We start from the raw sequence: 24,989 nt of genomic DNA on the forward strand, positions 1-24,989 counted from the left end.
GCAGGCGCTGGGTGGATTGTTGAATTTTAGGATCGTGAGAGGTAGCGGAGGGGATTGGGGAAGCCTTCATCCAGCAGTGGATTCAACCATGGCCCGACGATGATGACGATGGCTCTCTGAGGCAATTGTGAGGATTGATTCTGTACCTTTCTTTTTAACCATCTTGATTGTAATGTCCCTCATTTAGCCGACAGTTCCAGTAGCTGCTTTAGCCGAGATAATTTGCACAAATATCTACGGCCCTCAGTCAACCCACGGCCGGAGGATGGCACTCCTCCCCTACGCCGAGCGGGCCGTGAGGGTTGCATGACCATACTTCACCACACTGGTCAGCAGGAGTTGGCGAAGGGGGGCGCGAATAGATGTTGGAGCAGGGTGCAAGACAGCGACAGATATTTGCTGCACTGAGCACCCACAGAAGCCTATAGCACCTGTTATGTGCATGGCGGTCACCAATCCACAGCGGTCGCCTATCCCAGGCTCAAACCTGCTGAGCTGCCAACATCTGACAAAGGTCATGGGTCATAGGCGTGCGTTCATCAAATGAACCGAAATAGTCCGAATGCTCATTACATAACGCTTTAGCCCGGTTACCCAAGTGGAAGCGTGCACGTTTGGCTAATGTGCAACAACGGCCGATTGCTCGTTTCAATTGCAAGTTTCAAGTTCGACGTGGAATTCTCGAGACCCATGTGCGTGCGTAAACGCGTCTGTGCACGCGTGGGCACAAGCAACAGTGAATGTCAGGTTGCTCAGAAAAATACCACGGATCTCTGCACACACGCAAGAGTTGACAAGTTGCTTTACATGTACGCCAAGGTCCGGTGTTTTTTTTTCTCTCTTCCTGTAAAAGCGTCGGCGCTTTCGCGTTGCGGAATAAAATGTGGACGCAAATATGAAAAAGAAAAAACTGAAGTGCTGGCAAATCATCGGTGCTGACGTTGCAGACAAAAGATTCCTCACGCACGCAATGTGCAAGATGCAAGGCTGCACTTTCGAAAGATACTTTTGCTAAAAATGAAAAACCATCCTTCCTTCCCGCAAGTCGGCGCGCCACCATCCCGCCCGGCCACCGCACCTCCGATGAGCACGGTTGGCTACGTACGGCGCGAAAGAATTTCAACGTACGTGCATAAACACATACGCACGTATCAGCAGCCTAAACACTGCTACCTAGATGCCCTGGATGTTGTAATGCGTGCTCGTGACTGGCTATGACAGTCACAAAAAAAACGATGAAAAAAGGAGGTGGCCTCATGCCCGCAAAGGTTGGAGCGCTGAGCCAGCACCACTGCTGAGGTTGCTGGGATCAAATCTGGGTCTTGGCTGCCATGGTTTAAACTGGGTTCTCAGGGGTAGTGAGTTTGTGTGCTCAGCCTGGTCATCAATAACTGCATAACATTACAATACAAATGTTAAATTAGGTTCTGCACTCAGTTTGGCCACATTCCAGCTCTGAGCATGAAATATTTGTTCGACTGTCACGTGGACAATATTATTCTCATATGTGACAGCGGGTGGAAAAGTACTAGCTTCTACTGTGTGTGGACCAGAGACCACTTGACGAGGTGATCTCAGAGGTAGCTCTGTGATATCCGCTTTCGTGGGCGATGCTCTGACACACAGGGTTGTTTTGCGAGACATCCGAATGGATGCTTTGTCTCGTCACCCGACACCAATGTTGCATTTGGGAAAAAATTTGGGGTAAATTACCAATACTGGCCTAGACGGACAGTTGCATCCCGAGCCTGCGAGGGATGACAACAGAATGGGGAGGTCTTCATCCATTAGTGGATAGCTCACGGTTGTGATGATGAAATCGATGAAAATAAAATGCTTTACTTGCAGGTTTTCGGGGTACTACCTCGCAAAAGTGATGACGGATCCCGGCGTGCCCTCGGCTCGACGAATAACGCCTCCGCGTGATCGACGCACAGGGACGGGACGGCAGCATCTGAGTGAGAAACTAAATCGTGACGCTAAGTAAATTTTCACTTTTATTGCCCCTCGCAAACTCAAAAGCGTCTGGGCGGCCCCCGTAACCGCTCGCGGCGGTGCCGCCTGCCGCTCGCCTAAAGACCATCGCACGTTCGGCGCAACTTCTACTCCCCCACTCCGCCCCCGCCAGCAGCCCCCCGCGTTTCTGTGGTTTGATCGTAATTGGAGCCGACGGCAGCGAGGAAGGCGATGGTGGGGAGGTGGGGAGGGGGGTTCAGCCGGCTGGGCCACGGTCACCTTGCGACCTCGCAGTGACAGTCGCTCGCTTCTCCCACGCTCCCCGCCACTGCCCACCGTCGTCATCGCAGCCTTGGCTCGCCGGGCGTCCCGACGTGGATGGGTCCCTTTACCGTGCGGGGATACTCGACTCGAGCAGTCGAGCTCTCGTTCAGAGGCCACCCGGGCCACACACGAAAGCTCGTCGACGTGGCTTATCGTCATCACGTGTGGGAATTCACAGCGACCCAAATAATATAAACGCATGTGTAGGGCAAGAGGACCCAGAGGAAAAAAAATCCGCACGACCACAGAGAGAGAGAGAATGCGCTAACCCCAAATATACAGGCATCGTCAAGGTCGAGATCAAACTCACGACCTCCGGGGTACCAGGCGAGGGAGACAACATCTCCTCAGCACCACGGGTCCAGCCTCGCTGGGTTGTCCGTGCAGTCAGGAGAAAGGAGGGATGGCTACTCCAGGTCAACGTGCACGGGCAGCCTCGGGAGGGACGCAAGAGAAAGAAAGGGGAGCAGATCTCAGATAAAAGCACAGTCTGCTGCGTGTCGACCTCGCCAAGTTTGGCATTCCCGCGGCGAACTGGCGGCAGCTTGCCCACGACCATCCATCGCGGAGACAGGCAGCACGTACAGGAGTGGTGATCACGGAGCAACAACTATAACAACGATTTCAGTTAAACTCTTTTTTTTATTTTCCCAGGTAAGGCGACCAGGCCACGTAAGATAGCACAACAAAGTGGCTTATCGCGTGGACATTTATAGCAATGAAATACTCGAGACGCGTGTTTCTAAATGTGCAGGAAAAAACCGGAGGACCCGGAGAAAAATCCACGCGACCACGGGGAGACACGCAAACCACAAATATACAGGTGTCAGGGTTGAACCCACGGCATCCTGCATACCAGGCGAAGTAGTTAACATCTCGCCACCGTGGCGCCCGAGCGCATTAGCCTCCTGGCTCAGGGCTGGCGTGTCTGAGCCAGGCTCAGGAGGCACCGGCCGGCATCGCCTGACAAGTCCCCTGTGCAGCAGCACGAGTCTGTCTCATGACCTTCTGCCAGCCGGTGTTCGACACTTCACGTGGCCTTAAAAGGGCATATGGCCTGGCACAGGCACCGTGGTGACGTCACCATCACTTAGTGGTGAATGACGGTTGTTGTGTACACGTGTGTGTGTACACAGCTCAGTCAGTCGACCCGTGGCACCTGGGTCTGCCCCGTGACCTCCTGCCGGCGGGCATTCGACACGTCAAGTGGCCTCAAGGTGCACATAGCCTGGCACAAGCATCGTGGTGACGTCACCGCCACTTAGTGGCGAATGGCGGTAGTTGTTGCTCCGGAGTGGTAACCTTTGTTTTCACACCGACCACGTGGCTGAGCAGGCCTGATGCAGGCCTGCTCAGCGCGTTGTACAGATATTAAAATTAAACCCTCGATCTGGAGCCCCACACCTCTTCATTTCGAACGCACAACGCCGGTGAATCTATTCAGAAATCTCGCAGAGCAGTGCGATCCGTCGATCAGAGATTTATGATGTCCACAGGACCTCTCTACAAAAAAATCCTCCGAGTGGCCGCTTTGCCCTTCACGCACTCTACCATGGGATCGTCGCATGACAGGAGACGAGTCAACATTTCATTGGCAGAGACGGGGATTTTAAACATATCAGGCGAAATTCCAAATTTTACGATGGGTCTTTCTTTCATGTGCGCGCGGTCACTGGTGACATGGATTCAAACTCAGCACATCTCAGCGGTGGCAGCCGCATGAACGGTCTGACCTCTCAGCCACCCCGGGCCACCAATGAACACAAAGGAACTTTACGCAAGGCTTGCCCCAGTTGTTCCACGAATCTAACTCGGACACTTTCTGTACTCTTTCAAATTTCGGACATTAATTATACATGGCCCGAGAGAATTAATGGTCTAGTGCACCCCACATTAATCTGTCTGCCTCTCTCCCCTCGCCTCCAAATCAGCCCTGGCTTTGCCTCCAGTCCCCCCAATAACTCAACTCCTCCCTCACCCGCCCCCCACAGTGGAACTAAAGTCTGGCCCACTTCAGTCCATGATCACTTACAACAAAAGGTGCTAGCTTTCACCTTCACGAAGGTGAAGCGCGATTCAGGATTCAATTCACAGCAGTTGTTAGTTTTTTTGCGCAGCCACTGATAACGACGTCACCGTGATATCATCGCGGCCAGGGCTGTCGAAACCAACGCACTGCGCCCTCACTTCCTTCCATCTGCCAGATCCCGTAAACCGCTGTGAGGTCGACGCTTCAAGGACCGCTTGCTCTCTCCCATCGACATTATTTGCGTTTAGTTTGTTGTCCTTCAAAAAAGAAAAAAACCCCAAAATAAACGAATTACGAGTCATACCATTGGTCGTGAAAGCCTGCGAATCAAATGAATACTTTAGCCATTTAGAGCTTCCTGCCCCAGGGAAGTGTCCAAATCCTCACTCTGCTAGAAAAGTCTCAAACCCAAAATCAAACCCAGAACCTCATCAGCGGCAGACCAGTGCCCTGACCTCTGAGCCAACCGGTCACCCCAATTACAAGCGGGGTTGCTTTGTTGTAGAAGTGATATTGAATCAGCATCGAGCCTGTGAACGTGTCACCGTGTGATTAGAAGGCGGGTCACACCAACGATGACGAGCCCAGCACCCACACCACCCGAATAGTGGGAGCCAGACCACGTGCTACACGCCACCGTCAGAGTTAAAGTACATGTGGCCTAATGAGCTAGCGTGCGAGACCAGCGCACAAGACTGGGGCGGTACCCAGTTACACTGCTGGGTGGACATAGGCGGTTTTGGGGGGGATTCAAGGCCCTTGCCCCATTGTTTCAACTGTCTCGCCAGGAGGTCAATCCAGCGAACTCTGGACTGCAAGTCCAGTGTGCTGCTCACCATTATACCTTGGCGGTTCACCTATCTGGATATAAATTAAGAGTCAAAGCCCCGTTTACCGCGTCTTCCCGTGCACCGCTCCATAGAGGACCTCAGAGCTTGGGGGGCGAATTTGCCACTGGCTCCTCAGCGCGTGGCTGCTGCTGCCGCCGCCGCCCTCCGGCTCGTCTCTGCGACTCCTCCTCCTGGTGCCTCCTCCTGGTTCTCCCTCTCTCTCTCTGCCCGAGCGAGCCGGCACTGCGCAGTGTGTGTATGACGTTACTCGCTTCGTGCAATCTCGGCGTCCGCCTGTCACATTCTTGGTTCGGGAGAGCTCGAATGACCCATCAATTTCCACCGAGTCAAATTTCCACTGGGATCACAAAAATGAAATAAAGAGGACGCGCGAGAGGAGATTGGATTGCTTTTTTTTGGGAGGGGCGGGGGGGGAAACCCGAACTTGGAAATGAAAAGCAAAGCCACCAATGTGTCTCGAAAAGGGAGGTTCTCATCAGCGTGTACTGTACCCGCTACGCCGCACGGCACAGACTCGCCGGACGTCGGCGAAGAAAACGGACCGAGAGCTGAGAAGGGCGCAAAGAAGCGTGTAGCGGAGCACGCTTCAAATCACACCGAGAGGCAGGAAGATGTCGATGAGCCAACTGTAGAGACTCGAGACTTTCCTTCAGCGGGTGAGGCCCCATTGGGCAAAAGCAGCCCTCCGGTACAAGGACGGCCACAGGCAGAGGACCCGGCGGTAGTGGCGGCAGTTACAGGGGCATTGCAGGGGCGGGAATAGACATCGCAGAGACGTCGTAATGACCGTTAAGAAAAGTAAGAGGGCTTTGACTTAGAAGGTATGATGGCTCGCAGTTAACATCTCGGTGGCGTTGGGAAAAGTGCTGTTAGCGAGCACCTTTGAAGGCCGGCACGACACACGAGGGGGTGGGTGACCAAAACCACGCCCGGACGCCTTTGTCTCTCCAGTGGCGATGTTTTACACACCGCGGCTGAGTCGACTTATTCGTCACTGGTGTTGGTCGCTGGGTTCGTAGCGCAGCGTAGCGCTAACCGCGACACTACCGCTCCCCCTGTATACATGAACACAGACACACACACACAGACACACACACACAGACACACACACACACATCTGTTGTCCTCTACGTATGTGGTCAAGCCACCGGCTGGCTCAGGGGTAGTGCGAGATGTTCATCACCAGAAAGTTTCCAGTTCAAGCACTGGTTGAGAGTTTACTCAGCCCATCATCCCTGCAGAGTTGATCAAATAAGCACCACTTTGTGATGAGATGAAGTGATTGTTCTATGGATTATTTCGCCCCTGCCATATGAATGTGGAATTTCTACTGGCTCTGCAGAGGTGTAATCAGGAGATGAGCACCAATGCATCAATGCTCATTTGAGCAGGACATCACTTTGGCTTCTTTTTGACATTTGCAGCCCATATTCTTTGGGTCTTTCGGTAAAGCCACGAAGATAGAAAACTAATAAAATTATCACGACGTTTCGATCGCAACACAAGCAATCGTCTTCAGGTTGGTTGAGTAAAAAGGCTCTCAGTCACGAGATTCTGAGTTCAAATCTGACTTAGGGTTATCAGAAATCATAATATACACAACTATAATCATCATCATCATCATGCCTTAAGTACCTCTAATACTGTACAAGCACCACGTTCTGAGACCACGTGATGCAGGGATTTTTGTTTCTTCTCGCGTACAGACTGGCCCGGTCCCTGCCATATGAACATGGAATTTCTACCACCACCTCACGACCATGAGCGGAGATGAGTGATATAACAAAACGCTTTGACCTTTTTCAGGCACGCACACACACACACACGCACGCGCACACACACACGCACGCACACACACACACGCAGACACACGGACGCACACGCACATACACGGACCCACACACATAAAGATCCCCTGTATAGCCTAAACAGACTGTAGGGGCAAGTGCTGTTAGCGAGCACCTATTAAGACCGGCACGGCGCACGAGGGGGTGGGTGGTCAACGCCACGGCAGGCCGCCTTTGTCTCCCCAGTGGCGATGTTAACACCCCACACCAGGTACTCGTTTGAGGCTGAGTCGACCTAGGGGAGGCCCAGGACCGGTTCAGATAATCGTCACCGATGTTGGCCGTGAGCGGGAATCGAACCCGGATCGCCGGGTTCATAGCGCAACGCGCTAACCACTACACTACCGCTCCCCACAAGACACACACGCACACATGTGCGCGCACAAACAAACAACCGCCATTCGCTACTAAGTGGCGGTGACGTCACCACGACGCTTGTACCAGGCCATGTGCACGTTGAGGCCACGTGAAGTGTTGAACGCCTGCTGGCACGAGGTCACGGGACAGACCCAGATGCCACGGGTCGACTAACTGAGACGACTGCTGATGCACCACCTGTGCCCGCTACTGTGACAATTTGCTGTGCTTTAGCCACCCGGCGCTCCGCTCGTTGTTGTGAGCGTCGCTCCTCCGCCCTCCATTGTTGTTGGAGGGCGACTGCCTCCAACTGACCAGTAGCGTCCTTCACGAGCCTCCTCCATCGAGGCCGATCATGACACCGCTGGTAAAGAGTCATCGGCAAGTCCACTCAGCTCCACGTCCTCCTGTACCACGTCACTCCATCTCTTCTCTAGCCCGTGCCGCGCCCGTTTAGCCCCCTCGATCCGGCCAAACAAGCTGTGTAGGCATGCGGGCTACATGACCCAGCCAACACAGTCATGCCTGCTGGAGGAGTTCACCGATGGTACTTTGTCCAGATCTTTCAAAGATTTGTGAGCTCCTCACACAATCCAGCCTGGTTAAACCCAGGATGGATCGTAGGCAGGCCAGCCTAAATGTTTCTAACTGGCGAAGATGTTCCATTCGGAGGGTCCATGTTTCGCAACCATAGAGAAGGGAGGGAATGACTGTGGCCGAGAAAAGCTGAAGCTTCGTGTGTAGCGGCAAACCAGGTAGCTTCCACACAGCATTACGCAACCGATGAAAAGATATTGCCGCTCAACTGATTCGGAGTGAGACCTCTGCTGTTAAACTGGAGCCGGTCACGAGCACACTGCCCAGGTATGGGAAACTCTCCACAACTGCCCGATCACTAATTGCGAGATGTCGGGGTGGAGTGTCCGATGGTACAAAATACCCAGGCAGGTGCTTAGTTTTGGTGGGGCTGATAGTAAGGCCCCACCTCTCAGTGGAAGCTCCAGGTTCAGCAGCAGCGCCTTCAACTCCTCCTCTGTGTGAGCAGTAATTACCAGATCATCGGCATACATAACATGGTTGAGCAATAGGGAGCCTTCCCTTGATCACACCCAGGCATCGATCAGCCTCCTATTGTATCTGTACCAGATGGAAATTCCTCCAGTACAGCAATTGAAGGCTTCACGAACTACATGGTCGAAATAGATGTTAAATAATGTGGGAGCCAAAGGACATCCCTGTCGCACCCCAAGGTGAACAGGGAATGGCTCCAACTCCTGGCCACGTAGTTTTACCTGGGCCCGCTCACCATCATGAATGTCCTTAATTATTGTGAACAGAGGGTCAGGGACTCAGAAAGCACGAAGAAAATTCCAGAGCCCAGGCCTATTGATGGTATAATAGGCCTTGACCAGGTCAATAAAGCAGAGGTCTTGTTGAAATTCCCTACACCTCTGTTGTACCAGACGGACAGAAAATATGGCATCTGTGCAGGACCGCCCTTTCCTGAAACCGGATTCGGGCTCCGCAAGCCTCTCCTCAGTGTGCCTGGCAAGACGATGTTGAATAATCCTTGACAGGATCTTTCCCGGCACACTGAGGAGTGAGATGCCCCTGTAGTTGTTACAGTTTGTGTGGTCCCCCTCAGGGCATCCTTCCAATCTTGCGGAACCCGTCAAGTGGTCCAGACTGTTGTTATTATGTCATGTAGGACAGTCTGTGCGCAAACGCCACCCTCCCTCAGCATTTCACTTGGGAGATCATCTCTGCCCGGTGTCTTTCCTGGTCTTAAGACTCCGGATCACCTTCATTACTTCCTCAACAGATGGCACCTTAGCTCACCACTCACAGGCGTTGACTTCTTCCAATATTTGAGGCACCACAGCCTCAGCAGGGTCATCCCCACTTTGTCCCACGATGTTTTCCAGGCTGAGAGATTTCCCCTCCTCCAGGACCTCACAGAAATGCTCAGAAAATATGCAAATCTGTTCCTGGGGGTCGGAGATTGGATCACCACCGTTCTTTCCCCTAATGATGGTAATAGGTGTGGCACTGCAGGTAACTGTTTTGATGGCGTTAAAGAGCAATTTGCGATCGCGGGTCATTGAGGCAGACTCCATCTCCTCAGCAACCCGCGACCACCACCCATCCTTGCAGCGCCTCACGGCTCTCCGAACCTCCGAGCGAAGGCTGTGGTAGGCCTCCTCATTCTCTGACGTGGGAAGTCAGTCTGAATACCTCCTCTGTCAGCCAGGGTCTCTGGGGAGGTCTGGACCGTGTACCCACAGCAGCCATTCCAGCTGCATGAGTCACAGTCCTAAACCTCGCCCATTTCCCCTCGACATCAGGAGGAGTGGGGGACAATGCCAACCTCAGCCGCAAGCGATGATGAAATTATCGCTTAAAACTTTCATCAGCTAGCTGAGACCATGCCACTATGGGTTTGAATGGGGTCCTGGGTGTACACCCACCACCGGAGTGGAAGAAAGAATGGCAGGTGCATCTTACAGATGACAAGTCGATGATCAGTGGACAGATCAGCTCCACGGTAGGTCCTGGTGTCAAGGATATGGGCCCGCATCCGCTGTTCCATCACTATGTAGTCCAACAGATGTTATTGGATGCGTGGATGCCGGAACAGCATGTTGGTAATTACAAGCTCATGGGCTGCACAAAAATCTTGCAGCCTCCTACCATTGTTATTGGCCCATGCCTTCCAATCACTCCAGATCAGGTGTTAGCATCATGATCAACTCGGGCATTGAAGTCACCCAACAAGATGACTCTATCCCGAGGGGCCACTTTAGCCAGCACCTGTGACAGGAGGTCATAGAAGACATCTGACTCATCGGCCTTGCCTGCATCCCTCCACGGATGTTCGTCTTCGGTGGGGGCAAAAGTAACCACGACCACCACTCCTCGCTTCTGGCTGATGGGAAGGCGAGCCCAAAGTAGCCTGGGGCTTACAGCTTCTCACACCTCACTGCCACGCTCTCATGCCCCCTTCATTGTTTTGTTCAGAAGAAGAGCCACTCCCTGTTGTTTGGCAGTCTCCTGCCCTGAGTAGAGGACTGTCCGCCCCGAGTAGAGGACTGTCCACCCCTCATGGTGGCAGGAGCCAGAGCCGGTCCACCGGACCTCCTGAATACCACAGAGATGTAGGCGGAACGGTCCAGCTCCCGACAAAGGAGTGGCAGCCTCTCCTCCGCAGCGAGCGTTCGAACATTCCACGTGGCCATCCGTAGTGGCTTTTTGTTGTTTCTGGAGGAGCCCCGAGGGTAAGGATTCAGTCTCCTGGCTCCGCCAAATGGGGTTTGGCCAGGAAACGTCATAGACGCCTGTACCCCCGGGGCCTCCAGCACAAGCTTAATGAATGTTTAAAATCGTAGTTTTGTGGTAGTTAATTTAAGGTGGAGGCGTTACCAGCCCCTCGCACCCGTCCAGAGCCCCCATTTGGCCGCTGTGGCGGTTACACCTGCCATGAAGGGAAAGGGCCAATCGAAATTGGCCATACCCCCACGGCACTGCCCACCACAGCGTTGCCGTCTGGCACCACGAGGAGGTAGGGGGTTGTTTTTGCACGCACACACACGCCCGCACACCGCGCTGCCGCAAGTTAAAATCTGTGGCCATGGCATCACCCGGAGTCAAGAACGCAGCACATTCATCATCAATAACATGGCCTGCAAGGAGTAACATGAAGGGGTGACGTTTCAGGCAATGGCCCATCTTCACATGACATAGATCAACACACAGTGTGTCGCAACAAATGTGCTTCATCACATGTTAAAATGGCCAAAACGTTGCCTACTGCAGTACATTAATTTATTTCTCCCCTTTATTGGCGGTGTTATTGACGAATGTGTTTAAGTAATTTTGTGCTTACACATCAAAAAATCATGCCCTGTGGTCAGCGTGTGCGTGCGTGTTGCGTGCGTGCACGCGTGTTACGTGTGTGCACGCACGTACGCGTGTGTATGTGTAGCAGATGTAAAGTCTTCATTTGGAGAGGATTTGGGTTTGTGCAAAAATACACCTCGACATTCGCCAGATGCCGCTCACAGATTAGGGACTTACCCCACGCAGATAGAGAGAGCGAGAGAGAGACACACGGAACTCGCACACACAGACACACGGAACTTACAACAACAACAACCGCCATTCGCCACTAAGTGGCGGTGACGTCACCACGACGCTTATGCCAGGCCATGTGCACCTTGAGGCCACGTGAAGTGTCGAACGCCCGCTGGCAGGAGGTCACGGGGCAGACCCAGGTGGTGCCACGGGTCGACTGACTAAGATGACTGAGATGACTGGCTGATGCACCACCTGTGCCCCCTACTGTGCCAACCTGCTGTGCTTTAGCCACCCGGCGCTCCGCTCGTTGTGAGCGTCGCTCCTCCACCCTCCGTTGTTGTTGGAGGGCGACTGCCTCCAACTGCCCAGCAGCGTCCTTCACGAGCCTCCTCCACAGAGGCCGATCTTGACACCGCTGGTACCAGTCATCGGCAAGTCCACTCAGCTCCACGTCCTCCTGTACCACATCACTCCATCTCTTCTCTAGCCCGTGTCGCGCCCGTTTAGCCCCCTCGATCCGGCCGAACAAAAGCTGTTTTGGCATGCGGTGGCTGGGCATGCGGGCTACATGACCCAGCCAACGCAGCCTTGCCTGCCGGAGGAGCTCACCGATGGGACCTTGCCCAGATCTTTCAAAGATTTGTGAGCTCCTCACACAATCCAGCCTGGTTAAACCCAGGATGGATCGTAGGCAGGCTAGCCTAAATGTTTCTAACCGGCGAAGATGTTCCATTAGGGGGGGTCCACATTTCGCAAGCGTAGAAGACCTGAAGCTTAGTGCGGAGCGACAGACCAGGTAGCTCCCACACAGCGTTACGCAACCGATGAAAAGATATTGCCGCTCGACTGATTCGGAGTGAGACCTCTGCTGTTAAACTGGAGCCGGTCATAAGCACACTGCCCAGGTATGGGAAACTCTCCACTCTCTCCACAACTGCCCCATCACCGATTGGGAGTTGTGGGGGTAGAGTGTCCGATGGTTCAAAATACCCAGGCAGGTGCTTCGTTTTGGTGGGGCTGATGGTAAGGCCCCATCTCTTAGTGGCACACTCCAGTCTCAGCAGCAGCGTCTCAAACTCCTCCTCTGAATGAGCAGCTATTCTAGATTTGAAGCTTTCGTGACTGCAAGGATCCATACTCTTTGGCTCTATTCGGTAAAGTCACGTAGGTAAAAAATAAAATAACAAAAATCACGACGTTTCAGCCACAACATGAAGGTCCTTAATGATCGTGAGCAGAGGGTCAGGGACTCCAAAAGGATGAGGAACAACCCAGAGCCCAGGCCTACTGATGGTATCATAGGCCTTGACCAGGTCAATAAAGCAGAGATGTAGGTCTTGTTGGAATTCCCTACACCTCTGCTGTAGCAGACGGACAGAAAATATGGCATCTGTGCAGGACCGCCTTTTCCTGAAACCGCATTGGGGCTCCGCAAGCCTCTCCTCAGCGTGCCTGGCAAGGAGATGTTGAATAATCCTTGCCAGGACCTTTCCCAGCACACTGTGGCATGAGATACCCCTGTAGTTGTTACAGTCTGTACGGTCCCCCTTCTTAAAGAGGGGGACCACCAGGGCATCCTTCCAATCCTGCGGAACCCGTCCAATGGTCCAGACTGTTGTTATGATGTCATATAGGGCAGTCTGTGTACAAACACCACCCTCCCTCAGCATTTCTCTTGGGAGATCATCTCTGCCAGGTGCCTTTCCTGGTCTCAGACTCCGGATCGCCTTCAGTACTTCCTCAACAGATGGTACCTCAGCCAGCCACTCACAGGGGGTGACTTCTTCCAATATTTGAGGCACCGCAGCCTTAGCAGGGTCATCCCCACTTTGTGCCACGACGTTTTCCTGGCTGAGGGATTTCCCCTCCCCCAGGACCTCACAGAAATGCTCAGCAAATCTGCAAACCTGTTCCTGGGGGTCGGAGATTGGATCACCGTTTTTTCCCCTAATGATGGTAATAGGTGTGGCGCTGCAGGTTACTTTTTTGATGGAGTTAAATAGAGATTTGTGATCGGAACTCACACACACAGACACACACAGACACAAACAGACACACACGGACGGAAACACAGGCACACACAAACACAGCACACAGACACACAAACACAGACACAAACACAGACACACAGACACACACGGACACAAACACAGGCACACAGACACACAAACACACACACAGACACACACACACAGACACACACAGACACAAACACAGACACACACACAGACACACACGGACACAAACACAGACACACACACAGACACACAAACACAGACACACACAGACACACAAACACAGACACGCACACAGACACACACACACAGACACGCACACACAGACACACACGGACACAAACACAGACACACAAACACAGAGACACACAAACACAGACACACACACAGACACACACCTGCGAGCTCCGCGCATCATTGATCGCGAGCCTGCCTTGCCGTACCGTGCAGCGGGGGGCCGGGGGGGAAGGAAGCGGGGGGGCCGGTGGGGGGGTGGTGGGGGGGCCGGTGGGGGGGGGGGGTGGTGAAAGTGACGGCTCCTGGAGCGAAGTGAACCGGCGAGTTGGCGCGTTCGCCTCTGGCGCGGAGTGGAGAGAGACGCGGCCCGCTGGGTCCAGACGCCGCTGATGAGAGAGAGAGAGCCGTGGGGCCGACATTGTTGTTGTTATTAGTATAGTTATTATAGTTGTTAGTATTATTATTGTTATTATAGTTGTTATTATTATAGTTATTATAGTTAGTAAAGTTCTTATTATTGTTATTATATTTAGTATTATAGTTATTATCGTTATTATAGTTGTTACTATTGTTGCTATTATTATAGTTATTAGTTAGTATTATTGGTATTATTATAGTTGTTATTATTATTAAAGGTATTATTATAGTTATTATTATCGTTATTATATTTGCTATTATTGTTGTTATAGTTATTATTCTTGTTATTATTGTTAGTATTAGTTATTGTTGTTATAGTTATTATAGTTATTATTGTTGTTATTGGTATTATTATTATTGTTATTATTGTTGTTGTTATTAGTGTTATTTTATTGTTATTATAGTTATTATAATAGTTATTATACTTATTATTATTGTTATTATTGTTATTATACTTATTGTTATTATTATAATTAATAACTCGCGAGTCTCAAGACTTTTTTCAGGAGGGCCCTGCCACGTTTGTTTTTCTTTTTCACAGTAGGGGGGCGATGTTGCTGCTTCAAACGAGTACCTGGTGTAGCGGGTAAACACATCACCACGGGGGAGACAAAGGCGGCCGTGCGCCGTGTCTGCCTTCATCGGTAGTCGCTAACAGCACTTGCCCCAACAGTCTGCTGAGGTTATACTGGGGAGCTTTCTCTTTGCTTGTCATCACATTGGAGTGATTTGCAGGTGCACTTTCAGCATTGGGATTCTTTGACCAATACCGGTTACGTTGTGAGTGTGTGACTGTGTGTGCGAGTGTGTGTGTGAGTGTGTGACTGTGTGTGCGAGTGTGTGTGTGAGTGTGTGTGTGAGTGTGTGTGAGTGTGTGTGTGAGTGTGTGTGAGCAAGTGTGTGTGTGACTCTGTGTGAGCTCACAAATCCTTGAAAGATCTGGGCAAGGTCCCATCGGTGAGCTCCTCCGGCAGGCAAGGCTGCGTTGGCTGGGTCATGTAGCCCGCATGCTCAGTCACCGCATGCCGAAACAGCTTTTGTTCGGCCGGATTGAGGGGGCTAAGCGGGCGCGGCACGGGCTAGAGAAGAGATGGAGTGATGTGGTACAGGAGGACGTGGAGCTGAGTGGACTTGCCGATGACTGGTACCAGCGGTGTCAAGATCGGCCTCTGTGGAGGAGGCTCGTGAAGGACGCTACTGAGCAGTTGGAGGCAGTCTCCCTCCAACAACAACGGAGGGCAGAGGAGCGACGCTCACAACAACGAGCGGAGCGCCGGGTGGCTAAAGCACAGCAGGTTGGCACAGTAGGGGGCACAGGTGGTGCATCAGCCAGTCATCTCAGTCATCTTAGTCAGTCGACCCGTGGCACCTGGGTCTGCCCCGTGACCTCCTGCCAGCGGGCGTTCGACACTCCACGCGGCCTCAAGGTGCACATGGCCTGGCACAAGCGTCGTGGTGACGTCACCGCCACTTAGTGGCAAATGGCGGTTGTTGTTAGTGAGTGAGTGTGTTAGTGAGTGTGTGTTAGTGAGTGTGTGTGAGTGAGTGTATTAGTGTTTGTTAGTGAGTATGTGTGTGAGTGAGTGTGTGTGAGTGTTTAGCGACTTGAGTCAACCACAGAACCCGTGTGCAACAGCGGGGTGGGCGTACAAACTCCACGCGTAAAGGCGACCGAGAGTTGTGAACGGAGCACGCAGGGGCACGCAGACCCTCGTCGCCGTGAGACACGGAGCGTGACCGCTGGGCCACGGCTCCCTGCCGCAGCCACGGGGCCCACGCAACGGAGACGGCCGCCCCGGGCGATGGCGACGCCGCTCTGATGTCGTCGTCGTCAGCAGTTCTTATCGCCGTCACTACCACCCTCACCGGCAGCCTCACCGCCACCAATCCCAAAGCTTCTTGACCGTCTATAAAGAACGCAGTCGGGAGCGTAATGGGAGTCTTCGACACTTGCCCGCATGATCCGCGCAGCTTCTGTGATGCCGCCGCCACGGAGCCGATCGGCGGGTGGCCCACCTGCGATCTCGCCGCCCCCGAGCGGCGAGGCCGACACTGCTTCCACCTCACCACCCCCCCCCCCACCGAAACACACACGCACGCATTCCCCCCACCATTAGAGCGCGTGGGGAGACACCCTGGCCGACAGGTTTTCACCCAGAAGCCCTCGTAAAGGGATAATCTTCACGGTTTCCTGCGGCCAGGGAATTGTACGGTCTCCTCCGACGCTAACACACACCGTGGCGCCGTGACTTGAGTAGAAATGACATGTTCACGGCGGGGCTGCCCCGCCACCGCGGTTAGTACGCACCTCACGCACACGGGTCGGCAGGGCAGGTAGGGGGGAGGGCAGAGCCACGAGCGGCGGGAAAGCAGGGTCGCCCTCTGGTTGGATGGCCGCTGAGCAGGTAAATTTAGATGCGGACGTCGCTGAAAGCAACGGCCCGGGGATGCTGGGATATAGATGGGCCTACCGATTGGCGAGGGATCCCAGCGAGCTGATTGGCCGGCGAGTCGGCACCAGGTAGCCCCTTTGATGTAGAAAGAATAAAGCGGGTCAGGGCGGGGGGCAAGGGCGCTCTGGCTGCTCGAGTCAACCCCAGGCCCGTCAACTCCCCAGTCCAGCCGCGCGAACGTCCGTGGGACGTATCGACGTGCCGCGAGGACCAGCCGACAGTAGCGACGAACCGTGAGTAAGGGAGGGAGAGAAAGAGGGAGTTGGGTCTTAGCTTAAAAAGAAAACCTGAGAGGGTTAAGTGGAGAAGGATAGGTAGCGTATAGTGCCGACTATCGAGAGATAGATTGGTCCTACCCCGCTGATCCCGACTGACTCGGTTAAATAAGGGCTCGCCGAACCGGTGGAATAAATCGTCGGCGATCCAATAATGGACTGGTGTGGTTTTTGCGAGTGTGTGGAAAGAGAGTGGAAGCGTGGGTGCGCTTGCTGTTAGCGGTGGTCGCCACGTGTGTGGAGCGGCGCCGCGTGGGGTGTGTGCGCTACAAACCCTCGGCTGCGGACTCCCACGTTGCGAGCGGATACCCATCTCGCACGCATGCCCATCGCGTAGCCCTTTAAATCCATTTAATCTAATCCCCCCAATCGCCGGCGTGGGTACGAGTGACGTCGCTTACCCTCCGACCTCTAACCCCCTGCTACCCGCGTGTGATTGGTGCGTGGGACTGCGCGGGTGGGGAGCGTCGCGTTCGAGTGCCGGCGAAGCGCTAGCGGGTCTCAGGGCGGTCGAGAGTGATGCCTTACCAGCAGGAAACCCGGACTCGGGGGGGGACAGCCCAGGGGGGGGAACAGGAGCGCGGCGACCCTTCCCCGCCCGGTGAAGAGTGCAGCGGCGGCAGCTCCCACACTAGTGGAGAGTCTGGGGGCGTCGGTACTTCGCGGGCAGGGTCGCAGGCAGGAGAGATCCCGGGGGCCGACGACCCTAACACTTCCACGATGCTCAAGAAGCGCCGCGCCATCCAGGACGTGGAGAGAGAGAGAGAGCGGTGCACGCTCGATGGGAACCTCGCGCTCGATGGGAACCTCGCGCTCGATGGGAACCTCGCGCTCGACGTTAACGGCGAACTCCCCTCCCTCCGCCGCCAGCGCCATGCCGTGGCCCCCAGTGCGGACAATCCGCGGGGCGCACTGTGGCACTGCAGCGGCTGTAGCCCGGGCCGCTTCGTCAGCGCCTCGCCCACACGGCGCGACCTCCACCGCAGACGAGGGCAGCAGCATGTCGCAGCGGTAAAGGCAGCGGCGGCAGTAGCAGCAGCGGTAGTGACAGCAGCAGTAACAGCAGCAGCGGCAGTAGCAGCAGCAGCAACAGCTGTAACTGCAGTAGCAGCAGCTGTAGCCTCCAACACCCCCTCCGAGCCGCACATCGTCTGGACTCGGGCATCTATCGCCGCCGCGTCCGCCGCCGATGCTGGGTGAGAATCGCGGAGCTCCCCCGCGAGTGAACCGCATTGTGGGGGGAGCACCACCACGGACTGCTCGGTGCAAACGAGGGACGGGCAAAGGGCAATCAATCGCTGGTTCACCAACAACGCCCACATCGCGAAGAATACAAATACATAATCAATTGTGATTTTAAAAAAAGCCACCACTACCATCATCGTTACCATCATCATCATCTACAGTAGCAGCAAGCAATATCACCACCAACGAAGCACTACATGTTTACCATCATCAGTAGCAGTAACAACAGCATCATTGCCACCATCAATCCACCACTACCATCAGCAATATTTATCCTCACTACCATCCATTATCATCAAAAGTATCATCACCACAATGATGATCATCAGCAGCATTATCAACATAGCTACCATCACCACGATCATCAACAGCACCACCACCACCATCGTCATCCGCTGGAGCAACAGGATAATCATTGTGGTCATCAGCAGTAGCAACGATAATTTTTCAGGAGCAGCGGCACCACCTATCCGCCACTGCCATCAGCAGCAGAATATCATCATCATCATCAGCAGCACCAAAAACGATCGCACACAACGCTGATCCTAGTGACCACTAAAGCGGCCTCGCACCTTCTGCTGCCCATCCGCGGCCTTTAAAGGCCCCGCGACGCGAGAGAGAAGAGGCCACTGGGTGCAGACGCCGCGGTGCAAATTTTGCCAATTTCGAAAAACAACATTTTAGCTGCAAATTACTTGATTGGTACCAAGCGCAGGAGACAACATCGCCCCATACTGTGACACTCCTGTAGGCTGTGTCTGTGAAACGTGCGTGACATAGCATTGCTCTGCAAAAGCGGCGAGGATACCAACTGGACTGAATTGCTATTATTATGTTTCTGTTATGTAATGTGTGAATTGTATTTTTACAATGTGCAATGTACGTGCAGTGGTGATGATGATGACCGTAATGGAGGGATACTGTCATGAGGAAAGCATGGTTAGAAACATGCGTTTTTAGTATTTGACTGCTCTCCGTTTCCACATGAATGGCCACGTCGCTTCTACAAACAGCTGTGTAGCTCAGTGGGCCTTACCTGGTAATATAAAAACGGTTTAATAGTTTAGTTTTTAGAAAAAACTGCAGTCTCAAGGCAAGACAGATCGTTGAAAGATGCCAGCAAGGGGACTAAATTCACAAAATTAAATAATTTTAAGTCATGAGATGAGACGCCACTCCCCATTGGGATATTTTTGTGTTATGATTTCGACATACGGGATGAAGTCGACTTTACAATTAAGCCACAAGAAACTCGATGAGCCAGGAGGCTCGACTTTCAGACGTGTCCACAGATTAATCATAATTACAGCTGATAGAGCCTCCTTTCAGACAATCGCAAGGCGCTTTAGTCCAGATGCAGACGACACGAGTTGAATGTAAGTGATCAAATCATCCAGATCCCCTCCCGTCTTCCCGAGGCCTTGTGAACCTGTGAAGATCTGAGCAATCACGGGACACGGTGCTGCACATTTGATTAAACTGGCTTCCTGTTTAATAAAAAAAAATACTTGTACGCATTTTTAAATGCCATCGCTCTCACGTGGGGTTTAATCTTACACGGCACTTCAATTTCCTCCCGCACGCACACAGATAATATGACACTGACCAAGACGTGAGAAACAAAAAAAACGAATTGGCCAAACAGTGACGACATTTGCCAACCACCTCAACACAAGCCCCCCCCCCGCCCTCCTGAAGCCGGGGGCCTTGAGACTCTGCGAGGCTTTGCTCTACAAATAATGATTTCTACAAATAATGATTCCATCAAATGTAGAGCCCCATTGTCAGTCCACTGCTACATGAAAGCCTCACCATTAAGACAGTGCTGGCATGCTTTCCACATAAAACACCGGTTTGCTGAACACAGGCTCAAATGTCCAAAAACGTCAAGCAGACAGCAACAATGAGCTCTGTTATGAAAATCTGTAAGCAATGAGAATAAATGCGTTTCTTGAATTCGGTAAAGGTAATCAGTGGCCGGGGATACAAACTCGGATGGCTGGGTTCATGGAACAGTACCACAACCCCTGGACAAACAAAGAACCGATGTATTTATCAACAGACTTTGTTTGCAACTCCCTTGCACGTGACAACACGAGGGAACAATAGACTCACGCATGGGCGATTCACTCCAAGGCATTCCTAACAAGCTTTAATAAGCCAACTGTTGTGGGCTGCATCATTAGCGAGTCCAATTAATGTAGACTCGCTAATGTACGATGCACTTAATTTTGATATATATTCATGTCGTGTGCAAATTGTTCGGTCTTGATTAGCAACAGTTGAAGACATCTGAAGCAGAGGCACTGCCTGCCCATCTGCGCAGTATCAAGTCGAGAACGTTGCCAAAAGCACTGAGCTGCTACTGCCAAGATCCTGGGTTCCCATTTGGGTTTCAGTCCGCTGTGGTTATACCGGGTTGTACGTACGTATGTTGAACTTCTTTCGCATCGTATGATGCCAACCGTGCTAATCGGAGGTGTCGTGAGTTGATATTCTCAGCCCTGCGAAAACCACGTTGAGGACTGTCGAGCAGACTGATTGGTTAATAGGATTATGATGCGACAGTTGTTTTTGTCTGATGATGATGATATTTGTTAATGGTGAAGATCTTGCTGCTGCTGCTGTTTCGTCCCATCCACACTGTTCAACCACAACAGGCCCGCCCGCTCACCCCGCCCGCCCGCTCACTCCGCCCGCACCACAGCTCACGACGTTTCTCTTTCTGCTTCTACCCACGCGCTGCTCGACTTCGGAATTCCCTTCCACCATCGTCTTTCCCCAAACTCTTTCAATAATAATCTTGCTCCATTCAAGAAACGAGTGGCACTCTTGTCTATTACAACTTCACAATCGCTGCTTGTTGCTGGCCACGTCGTGTTTTGGGGCCTTTAATTCTGTGCTCAGCAACCTTGACAAAAAAAAGACCGTACAAAAAACCCATCATGTTAAATTATATTATGCAGCTCGAATGACGGACACAGTTGTTGGTTTGTTTGCCCTGCTATGGAGGTGACAGACACTTATAGGTGTCTGTCACCTCTACAGCAGACACTTCTAGGTGTCTGCTGTAGAGGTGACAGACACTTATAGGCGTCTGCTATGGAGGTGACAGGCACCTCTCTAGCAGACGCCTCGGGCGAATACGAGGCAATGCAGAAAGGGACCTCTGGAGGAGTTCTCTGACGTCACCTTCCAGAGGACATCCTCTGCGCTGAAATGGTGCATTGCTTTCTGGGACGTTTTGGCTCCTGAAAACACGAGAAATGTTAACTACCTCGCCTGGTATACAGGAGGTCGTGAGTTAGATCCCGACTCTTGACGTCTGTATATTTGCAGTTTGCGGTGTCTCTCTCTCTCGCTGTGGTAGCTTGAATTTTTCTCTGGATCCTCTGGTTTTTCCCTCCACATTTAGACTCAACATCACGCATTTAGAGTATTTGGCAGCTATAAATGTCCACACGAGAAGCCACTTCGTTGAGCTATCATTTGTGGCCAGGTCGCTTCTGAAAAAGAGCTATACAGCTCAATGGGCCTTACTTGGTAAAATAAATAGTTTGCAGTTGTATTTATAAAAAAACTAATTGGATAAAACAAATGTATTACTGCTGGTGTGAATCATCTCAGAGTTAGGGTTATAGTTCAAATTAGGATTTGCTCAGTGGTCAGAGCTTGCCATAGTGCGAGTTAGCCCAGAGCCAATGATTTCATTTTCCCCTTCAGGCACCTGGGAAGTTTTGATATGGGATTACCAAAGCATGCCCTCACTGAGAAAATGTAAATTAATGCCCCTGTGACATCGCTGTAAGATGTATGAATCGTATCATTTGGTAGCTGAACAACTAATATCGAGTGTAACTTTTATTGGGCCAAACATAGGAATGTTGAGAAAAAGCACAACACAAATTACTGTAAAAACCTTGCAGGATCCTCCTGAAAAAGGCCTCGAGGATCAGCGAGTCGCTTCTGGGTAAGTGAAATGATAATAAACTTAATAGTCAGTGTAACATGTCAGCTTCCATGATCAAAATCATCCATAAGACAGGTTTTTTTGGGTTAGATAGCATAACTATATAGATGTCGCTAAACCTACCACTCCCCGACACAGCTAATTAGTAAGGTTGGTCACGTAAACAGAACGTGCCAATTCGTTACTCGTGTAATGAGCGACTTCCACGACACGTCGTATAGAGGGTACTTCTTCTTTATTTCTCACACTGGGCACAACACAGGCCAACGCTGGTTCTTCCTCACACTGAATATAACCCTAGGCAATAACACCTCTACCGGCTACACGCACAGCCGATCACTCGGCGGGGTCCCCTCGCCCTCTCTCGTCTCCGCCGCTGGCTGGCGGCGTGACGGCGATGGAACCCACGCAGGAGATCTTCCACGTGACCGGACGACGCAGAGAGATGTCGGTGAACAGCGACACACCAGGACTCAGGACCCCACACACGAGCCCGCTCCCCCTTATATCCCCCCCAGGCGTGGCTAAGCCCCGCCTCTGGCCACGCCCTCTCATGGAAACTTCGAGCAGGTTCCCAAAGCATCTCGGCTAGCCCCACCTGTTACCTTTGCCCCAGATACACCTCATTCCCTGATTGGCTGTTACCTCTGTGGCCGTACCCGTGATTCCCTTCCCAGGCCAGCAGGTGTCATCCTGTCATTACACTAGTACAGCACACCGGTGTGTAGGAGAGCAAATCCACACCGGTGTGCTGTACTAGTAACGAATTGGCATGTTCTGTTCACTTGACAAACCTTACTAATTGGCTGTGTCGGGTGGTGGCGGGTTATATATTTACGCGATCTAACCCAAAAAACCTCCTATGAATCGTAATAATATTACAGTCCAACGCCTACGTTTAATGTCATTCGTAAATATTCACATTCACCTCGTCTCTTGTAATCGCTTCTGTAAAGATATCTGTTGTTCGCAAAACAAACAAAAATAAGCAAACAAAAATAAACATCCCGCGAGCAAGTGTACCTCCTCCTCCTGCTGTGGCTCGCAGAGCTAACGGCGTGGGCAGCCTCAAGCTCACCTGGCTGCCAGGCGTCTCACAGCGTTCGTGTTCAATGCCGCACAGGGCCGAAGCAGGAATTAATTTACAGGCTGAGTCAACCTTGGGGAGGGGGTTGGGGGGGGGGCTGCCCAAGGCAATGCTAGGTGCACGTACTAATTGGGCACTGGTGATGTGTATCGTGGCCAGAAGTCGACCCCAGGTTACTGGGATTGCAGCGCTGTGTGTCAACCACCAACTATCACTACCCACAAATATAAAATATAAGATCCCATGCACGGCCTCATCGGCTACTGTTGGCCAAGTGCTGTTATCAAGCGCCAATTAAGGCTGGCATGGTGGACTGAGTCGGTGATGTGGCCAGCAGCAAGCCCAGACGCATTTATCTCCCCAGGTATTCATATAAGGCCGAGTCGACCTAGGGGAGGCCAAGAACCGGTTGAGATAATTGTCACTGGTGTTGGCCGTGAGCGAGAATCGAACCCGGATTGCCGGGTTCGTATCGCAGCGTAGCCCTAACCGCTACGCCACCGCTCCCCCACACACTCAAAGACAAAGGTCCCCCAAGTGCCGTTTGCGAGCACCTCTGAACACAACAGGCAGGCACACCACACACAGGCATGGACACACGCAGATATGCACACACGCCATCTGCATGCATGCACTCACGTGTGCTGCACATCGTGAGCGCTCAGGTGTGCAATGCTGCACACGTGAGTGCTCACCAAACGTCCGTCTCTGGAGAGTTTCACAACATGGGGGAATGGCTTAGAAATGGGGGGCCTCGGGCATGGTGGTGATTGTGGTGATGATGGTTCATGTTGATGATGGTGGTGATGATGGTTGATGGTGATGATAGTGGTGTTGATGGTGATGATGTCGTTATGGGGCGGTGTTTGTGACGAGCATGGCGAGTGTTTTGTTTTCTGTCTGACCTGGATCCTCGTGGCTAGGCGCAGTGGCACGCGCAGGTGACCCAGAACTTTGTAGACAGTGGTTTTGGTGGTTCGTGTAGATTCGTGAAACTGTCAAGCCCAACCGGCTGTCCCGGGTAACACTAGTCCACACTAAATTTTGATTTAAAGCTTTCGTGACAGCAGGGATTCATATTCTTGGTTCTTTCGGTAAAGTCACCGAAAGTCACCGAAAGAACCAAGAATATATAGTCCACACTAGACCACACTAGTCCACACTAGTCCACACTAGACCGCATTAGTCCGCACTAGTCCGCACAAGTCCGCACTTGACCGCACTAGACCGCACTAGTCCGCACTAGTCCGCACTAGACCGCACTGGACCACACTGGACCACACTGGACCACACTGGACCACCCCGGTCTACACCGGTCCACACCAGACCGCACCAGACCGCACCAGACCGCACCAGTCCGCACTAGTCCACACTAGTCCACACTAGACCACACTAGACCACACTTGTCCGCACTAGTCCACACTAGCCCACACTAGTCCACACTAGACCACACTAGACCACACCGGTCCACACCGGACCACACCGGACCGCACTAGTCCACACTAGTCCACACTAGATCACACTAGTCCACACTAGTCCACACTAGACCACACCGGTCCGCACCAGTCCACACTAGACCACACCGGTCCGCACCAGTCCACACTAGTCCACACTAGTCCACACTAGTCCAACAGTCCACACTGGACCGGACCAGTCCGCACCAGTCCACACTAGACCACACCGGACCACACTAGACCACACTAGACCATACTAGTCCACACTAGACCACACTAGTCCACACTAGTCCACACTGGACCGGACCAGTCCGCACCAGTCCACACTAGACCACACCAGTCCACACTAGACCACACCAGACCGCACTAGTCCAAACTAGACCACACTAGTCACACTA

The 24,989-nt window shown here is 52.5% G+C and overlaps 1 protein-coding gene across 3 annotated transcripts in view; it reads right to left on the reverse strand.

The window, feature by feature from the left end:
- Positions 1-24,989, reverse strand: part of FAM163B (family with sequence similarity 163 member B) — a 77,904-nt gene that overhangs the window by 46,022 nt on the left and 6,893 nt on the right. Inside the window, exon 1 of one of the 3 annotated variants that reach the window (XM_076074731.1) lies at positions 2,594-11,497. The exons of the other annotated variants lie outside the window; for them this stretch is intronic. The gene's annotated coding sequence lies outside the window, so the exon portion shown is untranslated. Of the gene's footprint in view, positions 1-2,593; positions 11,498-24,989 lie in introns of those variants that run through there. 3 annotated transcript variants of the gene reach the window in all.

Source organism: Petromyzon marinus, chromosome 50, assembly GCF_048934315.1.
Source record: "Petromyzon marinus isolate PM22_M1 ecotype Great Lakes invasive population chromosome 50, UKy_Petmar_22M1.pri1.0, whole genome shotgun sequence".
In the NCBI taxonomy this organism is placed as follows: domain Eukaryota; kingdom Metazoa; phylum Chordata; class Hyperoartia; order Petromyzontiformes; family Petromyzontidae; genus Petromyzon; species Petromyzon marinus.